Source organism: Schistocerca americana, chromosome 1, assembly GCF_021461395.2.
Source record: "Schistocerca americana isolate TAMUIC-IGC-003095 chromosome 1, iqSchAmer2.1, whole genome shotgun sequence".
In the NCBI taxonomy this organism is placed as follows: Eukaryota; Metazoa; Arthropoda; class Insecta; order Orthoptera; family Acrididae; genus Schistocerca; species Schistocerca americana.
In genome coordinates this window covers 1,255,706,911-1,255,717,986 of record NC_060119.1, presented here as the reverse complement: position 1 = coordinate 1,255,717,986, position 11,076 = coordinate 1,255,706,911, and the positions used below count along the sequence as shown (strand labels likewise).

General features: G+C 45.3%; 1 pseudogene; it reads right to left on the bottom strand.

The window, feature by feature from the left end:
• Positions 1 to 10,478: 10,478 nt before the first annotated feature.
• Positions 10,479 to 10,596, bottom strand: LOC124560525 (annotated as a pseudogene).
• Between the last annotated feature and the right edge of the window lie 480 nt (positions 10,597 to 11,076).

Below are 11,076 nucleotides of genomic sequence, written 5' to 3'. Positions count from 1 at the left end.
CCTTCACTTAACGGCCGAGAGCAGCGGCCTTTGGGTAGAGTTGTCAGTGCTCACAGACAAGCAACACTGCGAGAAATAACCGCAGAAATCAATGTCTGACGTACGAGGAACATATCCGTTAGGACAATGCTGTGAAATTTGGCTTTAATTCGCTATGTCCACAGCCGACATAAGACCTTTGCAAACAGCATAACATCACCCGTAGCCCCGCTCTTGGCCTCGTGACCATATCGGTTGGACCCAAGATGACTGGAAAATCGTGATCAGGTGCGTCCTTATTTCAGGTAAGACTTGATGTTAGAATGTGCCGCAGACCCCATGACGCCTTGGACCCAAGTTGTTCAAATGGTTCAAATGGCTCTGAGCACTATGCGACTTCACTTCTGAGGTCATCAGTCGCTTAGAACTTAGAACTAATTAAACCCAACTAACCTAAGGACATCACACACGTCCATGCCCGAGGCAGGATTCGAACCTGCGACCGTAGCGGTCGCCCGGTTCCAGACTGTAGCGCCTAGAACAGCTCGGCCACATCGGCCGGCGATCCAAGTTGTCAACATGACGTTGTGCAAGCTGGAGGTGGCCTCATAACAGCGTGGGGTGTGTTTGTATGGAATATACTGAGTCCACTGGTCCAACATAAACGACTGCTCACCGTAAATGGTTATCTTTGGCAATTTCGAGATCATCTGCAGACATTCATGGACTTCATGTTCCCAAACAACAATGCAAGTTTTATGGATGACAATGTGCCATGTTCAAAATGGCTCAAATGGCTCTGGACACTATGGGACTTAACTGCTGAGGTCATCAGCCCCCTAGAACGACTTAAACTTAACTAACCTAAGGGCATCACACACATCCATGCCCGAGGCAGGATTCAAACCTGCGACCGTAGCGGTCGCGCGGTTCCAGACTGTAGAGCCTAGAACCGCTCGGCCACAGCGGCCGGCTGTGCCATGTCACAGAGCCACAATAATGTTAGCGACTGGTTTGAAGAAGATTCTGAACAGTTCGAGCGAATGATGTGGCCATCCAGATCGCCCGACGTGAATCCCATCGAACATTGATGGGACATAATCGAGAAGTCACTTCGTGTAGAGAGTCCTACACGAGTAACATTATCGTAATTATGGACGGCTATAGAGGCAGTATGACTCAATATTCCTGCAGGGGCTTCCAAAGACTTCTTGAGTCCACGCGATTTCAAGCTGCTCAACTACGCTGCGCAAAAGGAGGTCCGACTCTATATTAGCAGGTATCCCATAACTTTTGTCACCTCAGAGTGTGTGCCTCTCCAGCAAAAGAAAGCTATATCTTGCGATTTTGACCTAACGACTTATATCAGGTTCATGCGCGCTGTCATACAGGAGAATGGCCGGTCTAAGCTCGCCGGTAGGAGCACTGTTATGCCATGGCATACGTTCATCTGACCTCCCATGGGACCTTTGGTAGCAATCGAAGACACCTTGTCGGCTGTGGACTAGATGAACATTACTGTCAACCTTTCGAGCTCGGTGCCTTCCTCGGTGGCGATGGCATCTTCTACATCTACGTCTACATTTATACTCCGCAAGCCACCCAACGGTGTGTGGCAGAGGGCACTTTACGAGCCACTGCCATTACCTCCCATTCCTGTTTCAGTCGCGTATGGTTCGCGGGAAGAACGACTGCCGGAAAGCCTCCGTGCGCGCTCGAATCTCTCTAACTTTACATTCGTGATATCCTCAGGAGGTATACGTAGGGGGAAGCAATACATTCGATACCTCGTCCAGAAATGCACCCTCTAGAAACCTGGACAGCAAGCTACACCGCGATGCAGAGCGCCTCTCTTGCAGAGTCCGCCACTTGAGTTTGATAAAGATCTCCGTAACGCTATCACGCTTACCAAATAACCCTGTGACGAAACGCGCCGCTCTTCTTTGGATCTTCTCTATCTCCTCCGTCAACCCGACCTGGTACGGATCCCACACTGGTGAGCAATACTCAAGTATAGGTCGAACGAGTCTTTTGTAAGCCACCTCCTTTGTTGATGGACTACATTTTCTAAGGACTCTCCCAATGAATCTCAACCTGGTACCCGCCTTACCAACAACTAATTTTATATGATCATTCCACTTCGAACCGTTCCGTATGCATACTCCCAGATATTTTACAAAAGTAACTGCTACCAGTGTTTGTTCCGCTATCATATAATCATACAATAAAGGATCATTCATTCTATGTATTCGCAATACATTACATTTGTCTATGTTAAGGGTCAGTTGCCACTCCCTGCACCAAGTGCCTATCCGCTGCAGATCTTCCTGCACTTCGCTGCAGTTTTCTAATGCTGAAACTTCTCTGTATGCTACAGCATCATCCACGAAAAGCCGCATGGAACTTCCGACACAATCTTCTAGGTCATTTATATATATTGTGAAAAGCAATGGTCCCATAACACTCCCCTGTGGAACGCCAGAGGTTACTTTAACGTCTGTAGACGTCTCTCCATTGAGAACAACATTCTGTGTTCTGTTTGCTAAAAACTCTTCAATCCAGCCACACAGCTGATCTGATGTTCCGTAGGCTCTTACTTTGTTTATCAGGCGACAGTGCGGAACTGTATCGAACGCCTTCCGGAATTGAACGAAAATGGCATCTACCTGGGAACCTGTATCTAATATTTTCTAGGTCTCATGAACAAATGGAGCGAGTTTGGTCTCACACGATCGCTGTTTCCGGAATCCATGTTGATTCCTGAAAAGTAGATTCTGGGTTTCCAGAAATGACATAATACGCGAGCAAAAAACATGTTCTAAAATTCTACAACAGATCGATGTCAGAGATGTAGGCCTATAGTTTTGCGCATCTGCTCGACGTCCCTTCTTGAAAACTGGAACTATCTGTGCTCTTTTCTAATCATTTGGAACCTTCCGTTCCTCTAGAGACTTGCAGTACACGGCTGTTAGAAGAGGGGCAAGTTCTTTCGCGTACTCTGTGTAGAATCGAATTGGTATCCCGTCATATCCAGTGGACTTTTCTCGGTTGAGTGATTTCAGTTGCTTTTCTATTCCTTGGACACTTATTTCGATGTCAGCCATTTTTTTGTTCGTGCGAGGATTTAGAGAAGGAACTGCAGTGCGGTCTTCATCTGCGAAACAGCTTTGGAAAAAAGTGTTTAGTATGTCAGCTTCACGCGTGTCATCCTCTGTTTCAATGCCATTATCATCCCAGAGTGTCTGGATATGCTGTTTCGATCAACTTACTGATTTAACGTAAGACCAGAACTTCCTATGATTTTCTGTCAAGTCGGTACATAGAATTTTACTTTAGAATCCACTGAACGCTTCACGCCATAGCCCTCCTTATGCTAACTTTGACATCGTTTAGCTTCTATTTGACTGAGAGGTTTTGGCTGCGTTTAAATTTGCAGTGAAGCTCTCTTTGCTTTCGCAGTAGTTTCCTAACTTTGTTGTTGAACCACGGTGGGTTTTTCCAATCCCTCACAGTTTTACTCGGCATGTACCTGTATAAAACGCATTTTACGATTGCCTTGAACTTTTTCCATAAACACTCAACATTGTCAGTGTCGGAACAGAAATTTTCGTTTTGATCTGTTAGGTAGTCTGAAATCTGCCTCCTATTACTCTTGCTAAACAGATAAACCTTCCTCCCTTTTTTTATATTCCTATTTACTTCGATATTCAGGGATGCTGCAAAGGCCTTATGATCACTGATTCCCTCTTCTGCGCTTACAGAGTCGAAAAGTTCGGGTCTATTTGTTATCAGTAGATCCAAGATGTTATCTCCACGAGTCGGTTCTCTGTTTAGTTGCTCGAGGTAATTTTCGGATAGTGCACTCAGTATAATGTCACAGGATGCTCTGTTCCTACCACCCATCGTAAACATCTGAGTGTCCCAGTCTATATCTGGTAAATTGAAATCTCCACCTAAGACTATAACATGCTGAGGAAATTTATGTGAAATGTATTTCAGATTTTCTCTCAGTTGCTCTGCCACTAATGCTGCGGAGTCGGGAGGTCGGTAAAAGGAGCCAATTATTAACCTAGCTCGGTTGTTGAGTGTAACCTCCACCCATAATAATTCACAGGAACTATCCACTTCTACTTCACTACAGGATAAACTACTACTAACAGCGACAAACACGCCACCACCAGTAGCATGCAATCTATGCTTTCTGAACACCGTCTGTGCCTTTGTAAAAATTTCGGCAGAATTTATCTCTGGCTTCAGCCAGCTTTCCGCACCTATAACGATTTCAGTTTCGGTGCGTTCTATCAGCGCTTGAAGTTCCGGTACTTTACCAACGCAGCTTCGACAGTTGACAATTACAATACCGATTGCTGCTTGGTCCCCGCATGTCCTGACTTTGCCCCGCACCCTTTGAGGCTGTTGCCCTTTCTGTACTTCCCCGAGGCCATTTAACCTAAAAAACCGCCCAGTCCAGGCTACACAACCCCTGCTACCCGTGTAGTCGCCTGCTGTATGTAGTGGACTCCTGACCTATCGAGCGGAACCCGAAACCCCACCACCCTATGGCGCAAGTCGAGGAATCTGCAGCCCACACGGTCGCAGAACCGTCTCAGCCTCTGATTCAGACCCTTCACTCGGCTCTGTACCAAAGGTCCGCAGTCAGTCCTGTCGACGATGCTGCAGATGGCGAGCTCTGCTTTCATCCCGCCAGCGAGACTGGCAGTCTTCAGCAAATCAGATAGCCGCCGGAAGCCAGAGAGGATTTCCTCCGATCCATAGCGACACACATTATTGGTGCCGACATGAGCGACCACCTGCAGATGGGTGCACCCTGTACCCTTCATGGCATCCGGAAAGACCCTTTCCACATCTGGAATGACTCCCCCGGTATCTTCCAGCAGGATAGCTGACCATGTCATAGTCACAAGGCCATAACGATGCTATTGAGGTTTGAAGTGCATGATAGTGACTCACATTGTTCTCTTGGTCAAAAAATGCGCCTGATCTGAATCCGATGAAACAAACCTGGAACACTGCCGGACGCCAGCTACGCAACCGCAGACCACCGGCCCGCAATTTTCGGGAAGTGCTGGACTCGGGGGCAGACATGGGGTGCCACCTTCGACCATAGATACTGGTAGACTGGCCTTGCTGTGCATAAGCTATAGGGCTGGTGTGGCTCCAACATAAACCACGTGACTGTTGGCAAAACGTGGCGGCATTTGAAATCAGCTGTCTGCCATCCTATGTTTGTATCGTATTTTCCCCACATTTCTCAATTGACTGCCAAACGCTTCAAACAAAAATTACTTTTTTATTTGCGAAAAATTACGTCAGAACTACATTTGACCTTGATTTGTTCACAGTACCATTTATAAAATCTAACAAATACATTGAACGCCCCTCTGGTGGGCAGCGGGACGAAATTACTATAAACTATCAATTAAAGTAAAATGTCGTTAAAATTCTTTTAAACAGTAAGAGTGGGCTCGTGTCAAAACTTTAAATATTGGATTCGCCGCGTTTTGAGCTCTAGTCACTTATTAGATAATGGGATATGGGAATTATGTCAACTATATGTGCCAAAATTGTCGACTTTTTTAGGAGCAGGTCCATTTTAGGGTATCAAGTTTAGGTGCACTTCAAAGGTTCAGTTCCTAATATTTTTACAAAAGTTTAAACTAACAGTTTTAAAAAATGGTATTTTAGATGAAAGGTGAGACTTTGAAGTTTCAGAAAATAATTTTGGAGCCTACATTTATTTAATAGTATTAGCAGGTAGAAAAAAATTCTCTTCATGTGTCAACTATAGGTGCTCTTACCTTATTATAATCTCACTTGCATACAAAAAGGCGCGTATGTGCAGAGGGCTTAAAGTTTTCCCGTTTCAGGGCCTGTATCCAAAGCTGTCTTCGGTATTCATCCTTAGTGAACCTATGCGTAGGAACGAGAAACAGTTATACTTACTTCTGTAACCGAATTATCACAGATACTTCCCAAAATGTAATATGAGTCTGACTTTGCAGGCATCACTTTCAACACTTTAATTTACGTGATACTCTATTTCAAGTGTAAAAAACATATAAAAGCCACTTCAGCAGATTTCAATAAACGCATATGCACTATCACATAAACACACGTGAAATGTAATGCCATTTCCCCTGACAAAACGCTGAGTACAGCCATAAGCGCAACACGAAACAACCATGTTTTGCCAACATTCACGTGACTTTAGCCCAGAGATGTTGGAGCCACGAAAATGACGTCAGGGCCAGTCTATTATATTTATGGTCGAAGGGTGCCACACATAACGTCGCAAACCTATCGACAACCTGTCGAATGACTGGCCGACAGAGGCGCTGCTGTATCGCATTCAACAGGTGGACCAACAAGCTTTTAATCTGGCGGTCTTAATGTTTTCGCTCATTAGTGTATATCAAAATTGATTTCTTGCCGACTATTCGCATAGCTGTGGCTTTGTGAGATTTTTCATTGCAACGATGGCGCATTTGTAGGCCGTGCTGGAGAAGCGTGACCCCGGAGCGAGGCACTTGGGATAGTTCGGCATGCGGACCGTGCATTCGAACACTGAACGTTGAGCGTGCTGACTCTCTGACGTCATATCGTGGAAAAAGCACGTTGGGCAGATATTCTGAGAGTGCGTTATAATGTAGACCAATGAGATAGAGCGACGCAAACAATGTCACATGACGTCATCTCTCGTCAGTACAGTGTCACGAGACGTCATATTGGCTTTCAGTTGAAATCCATGTGTATATAAGGCGTTTCTAAGCACCATCAAATTGAAAATCTCCCGAAAATCCGTCGTTAATTTACGATTTATTGTAACAAAATTTCTGGAAACGTCATATTGGAGGTTAACGAATTACTTATCTTGCGTGTTACGAAAGTATGCCGTTTCAAGGCAACGGCACGTTGAGGATCCATCTGAAACTCATTGTTCTTGCTACAATTTATTATAATTATATGTCAATTAGTCCGCAGTTCGTGGTCTTGCGGTAGCGTTCTCGCTTCCAGCGCTGGGGGTCCCCGGTTCGATTCCCGCCGGAGTCAGGGGTTTTCACCTGCCTCGAGATGACTGGGTGGTGTTGTGCCGTCTTCATCATCACCATTCATCCCCATTACGATCGGAAGAAGTCAATGGCTAAACCACCTCCGCTAGGACCCTGCCTAGTACGGCGGTGCGGGTCTCCTGCATCGTCCCCTACGCTCCTCGGAGTATGGGACCTATCATCATCATCATGTCAGTTAATAACGTATTTACGATTATAGCTTTCAGGATATGGTAAGATGTAAAGTATGTTCATAACTCATTAACAGTCGGTGTTGTGTTCTGAGTAGAGATGTAGAATTATAAAATACCACGTTATTTGTTTCTGGTTCGCGTCTCACAGGATTCAAATACTTTTTTTACTAACCTAATAAGTTCTGATACCTTTTTATCAGTTTAATAGGTGTACGTTCTATAGATTTTGATTTTATGTTAATATAAGTGCGCTCGTTCAGAAGATTGAGTTTGTGCGATTGGCTTTAACTACAGGACAGCTTGCACTACTTTCTTGTTTAAAGCTTTGTGTTCCACTTGTAAAGATTCTGCTACTGAATAAGAACAGCGATCAAGTAAGACTGACCTCGGGGTTTTACTAAAAAGTGAGAATGACGATATAATTTTTAATTTTGTGGACAACCGTTGTAAATTTGAATCACTCTATTTGTAACTGAAGTTTTATAAGCCGATGTCCTAACTGACTGGACGTAGTACTTTCCTTTCTGCCTTATAACATCTTGATGAACTTTGAAATTTATGTATATTACACAAAGAACAACATGATACGTTTCTGCCGTATAACATGTTGATGGACACTGAAATTTTTATATTACAAAAAGAACAACATGACTAGCGTATGTAGCAGGGAGCAAATGGGCGTTTTAAATGAGCTATCGTAGTACTTTTACGCCCTTTATTTCGTAAACAGTGTGATTTGTGGGCCAGATGAAGCCGACAGCTGCCGCTGGAGCGCGCTGCCATTGCGTATACCACGTTGAGACACGTGTACCGTATGCACAACGAAGGCCACGAGAAAGACAGGCCGTGGCGCGTAGGTCGTAGCACGTGACACTGTATGTCTTACGAGTGACAGCAGACGCCTCCGGTGGGAAGCGAGTAACTATTACACAGGAGTTTAATAATCCTTAACTGGGTGTCTAAATGCATGCGACAAAATTAAGACCTTCAGTGGCTTATTTTGCAATTAAATATTGATTTCCCGTGGGCCCTGGACGTAGCCGAAGGTGCCCGAAGTGTTGCGGGCAAGCCTACAAATGCGACGTCACAAGTTCGTTGCAAAATGGTTCAAATGGCTCTGAGCACTATGGGACTTAACATCTTAGGTCATCAGTCCCCTAGAACTTAGAACTACTTAAATCTAACTAACCTAAGGACATCACACACAGCCATGCCCGGGGCAGGATTCGAACCTGCGACCGTAGCAGTCCCGCGGTTCCGGACTGAAGCGCCTAGAACCGCACGGCCACGAGGGGCCGGCAGTTCGTTGCAGGTCCCGTATATCTCGTTGGCCCCGTATGCACAAGTCGCATCGTTTCTGAGCTTTCGGCAGCACGTTGAACTCGGAAAGCTCAACGTTGACGTTCGAAAGCACCATCCGTATGCCGACGGCTTAATGTGGGCCGTGAGCTGCCGAGCCGGAAACACGAAGGGTGTGTTCTACTCGACCTATACGGTCTGGTGACTTGGCTGCAGAACTATGTTGGGATTATTGATGGCGTTCCCGGTTAATATTGACGGATGTGGATACGACTACCCGACGGTAGGGGATTCTGTCACGCCTAAACTTCCTGGAGGAGAGTTTTATTCGCATACAGCCTATGTCACCACCAGGAACTGTGAAATTAACGGTACGTTTCTTCTACATCTACATCTACATCTACGAGGTGCGACAATAAAGTAATGAGACTGATGTGAAAAAAAATGTTGCTTACCGTTTTAGTCAAGTTTAGTGTTGTCTCCTTCCAAGTAGTTCCCTTCTGATTGCACACACTTTTTCCAGCGCTTCTGCCATTGATGGTAACGTATCTGGAACTCATCTTTTGTAATTTCCTCCAAGACCCTCGTCACAGCTTCTTGGAATCTTGTATTGTTTGAAAATGGTGTCCCTTGACCGCCGTTTTGATTCTTGGATATAGAAAAAAAGTCTCAGGGAGCGATATCTGGTGAATAAGGTGGCTGTGGTAATACTGAAATTTGTTTTGAGGTAAAAAAATTGCTGTACTGACAGAGCAGTATGGGATGGTGCACTATCGTGGTGCAGAATCCAATTATCAGCAATGTTGGCACGGACGCGAAGAACTCATTTTACAAAGTTTTTCTAAAATTTCTTTGTAGTAATATTGGTTAACTGTTCGTCCAGGAGGCACCCACTCTTTATGAAAAATTCCCTTGGAATCGAAGAAGCACACAAGCATGCATTTCACTTTTGACTTTTACATGGGAGCTTTTTTAGGTCTGGGTGATCCCTTTGAGCACCATTGCGAACTTTGGCGTTTTTTCTCTGGATCATACTGAAAAAAACCAACTATCATCACCAGTGATAACACGGCTCAACAATTCTGGATCGATTTCCGTTTGCTGTAACAAATCGGCTGCCACATTTTTCCGTGTTTCTCGCTGTTGTGGTGTGAGATTTTTGGGGTCCATTTTTTCACAAGCCTTTCTGATACCAAGATCTTCAGTTATTATTAGACGAACCGTTTCTCGATTGATGTTCACTTCTTCTACAATCATTTTCACGGATAATCTTCGATCAGATCCTACGAGTTCACGCACCCTGGCCAAGTTGATATCCGTCCGTGGCGTTGATCGTCGTCCACTGCGGTCTTCATCTTCAACATTCGTTCTGCCTTCACTAAACATTTTATGCCAACGAAAAACTTGAGCTCTTGACATAACCTCCTCTCCAAAAGCCTTCTGAAGCTTAACGTAAGTTGTCGCGTTTTCACCCAATTTAACGCGAAAAGAAATGGCGTACAGTTGCGCAATATTATGCGGTTCCATTTCCGTGACGAGTGACAAAAACACATGTTAACTTATTACAGCACAACTCATGACTGAGCAGTTGCATCGATGTGCCGCTTGGACTAGAAGCAGCTTATAGACCAAGGTCAAAGATATTGTTCCTACGCAATCCGGCAGAGTTGCTACATCTTGCAAAGGAAATCAGTCTCATTACTTTATTGTCAGACCTCGTACATCTACATGCACTCACTCCGTCGTCAGGCCACAAGTAGCCCATCGGTACCATCCGACCGCCGTGTCATCCTCAGCTAAGGATACGGATAGGAGGGGCGTGGGGTCAGCACACCGCTCTCCCGGTCGTTACGATGGTTTTCTTTGACCGGAGCCACTACTATTCGGTCGAGTAGCTCCTCAATTGGCATCACGAGGCTGAGTGCGCCCTGAAAAATGGCAACAGCGCATGGCGGCCCGGGTGGTCACCCATCCAAGTGCCGGCCACGGCCGACAGCGCTTAACTTCGGTGATCTGACGGGGACCGATGTATCCACTGCGGCAAGGCCGTTGCCTACATCTACATGGATACTCTGCAAATCACATTTAAGTGCCTGGGAGAGGGTTCATCGAACCACCTTTACAATAATCCTCTATAATTCCAATCTCGTACAGCGCGCGGAAAGAACGAACACCTACATCTTTCCGCGAGAGCTCCGATTTCCCTTATTTCATTATGACGATCGTTTCTCCCTACGTAGGTCGGCGTCAAAAAATATTTTCGCATTCGCAGGAGAAAGTTGCTGATAGAAATTTCGTGAGAAGATTGCACCACAACGAAAGAACTCCATTGTTTTAATTATGTCAACCCCAAATCCTGTATCATTTCAGTGACACTCTACCCCCTATTTCGCGATAATACAAAACGTGCTACTCTTCTTGGAACTTAGTCGATGTGCTCTGTCAATCCTATCTGGTAAAGATCGCACATCGCGCAGCTGAATTCTTAAAGCGGGCCGACAAGCGCAGTGTAGGCAGTCTCTTTAGCAGCTCTG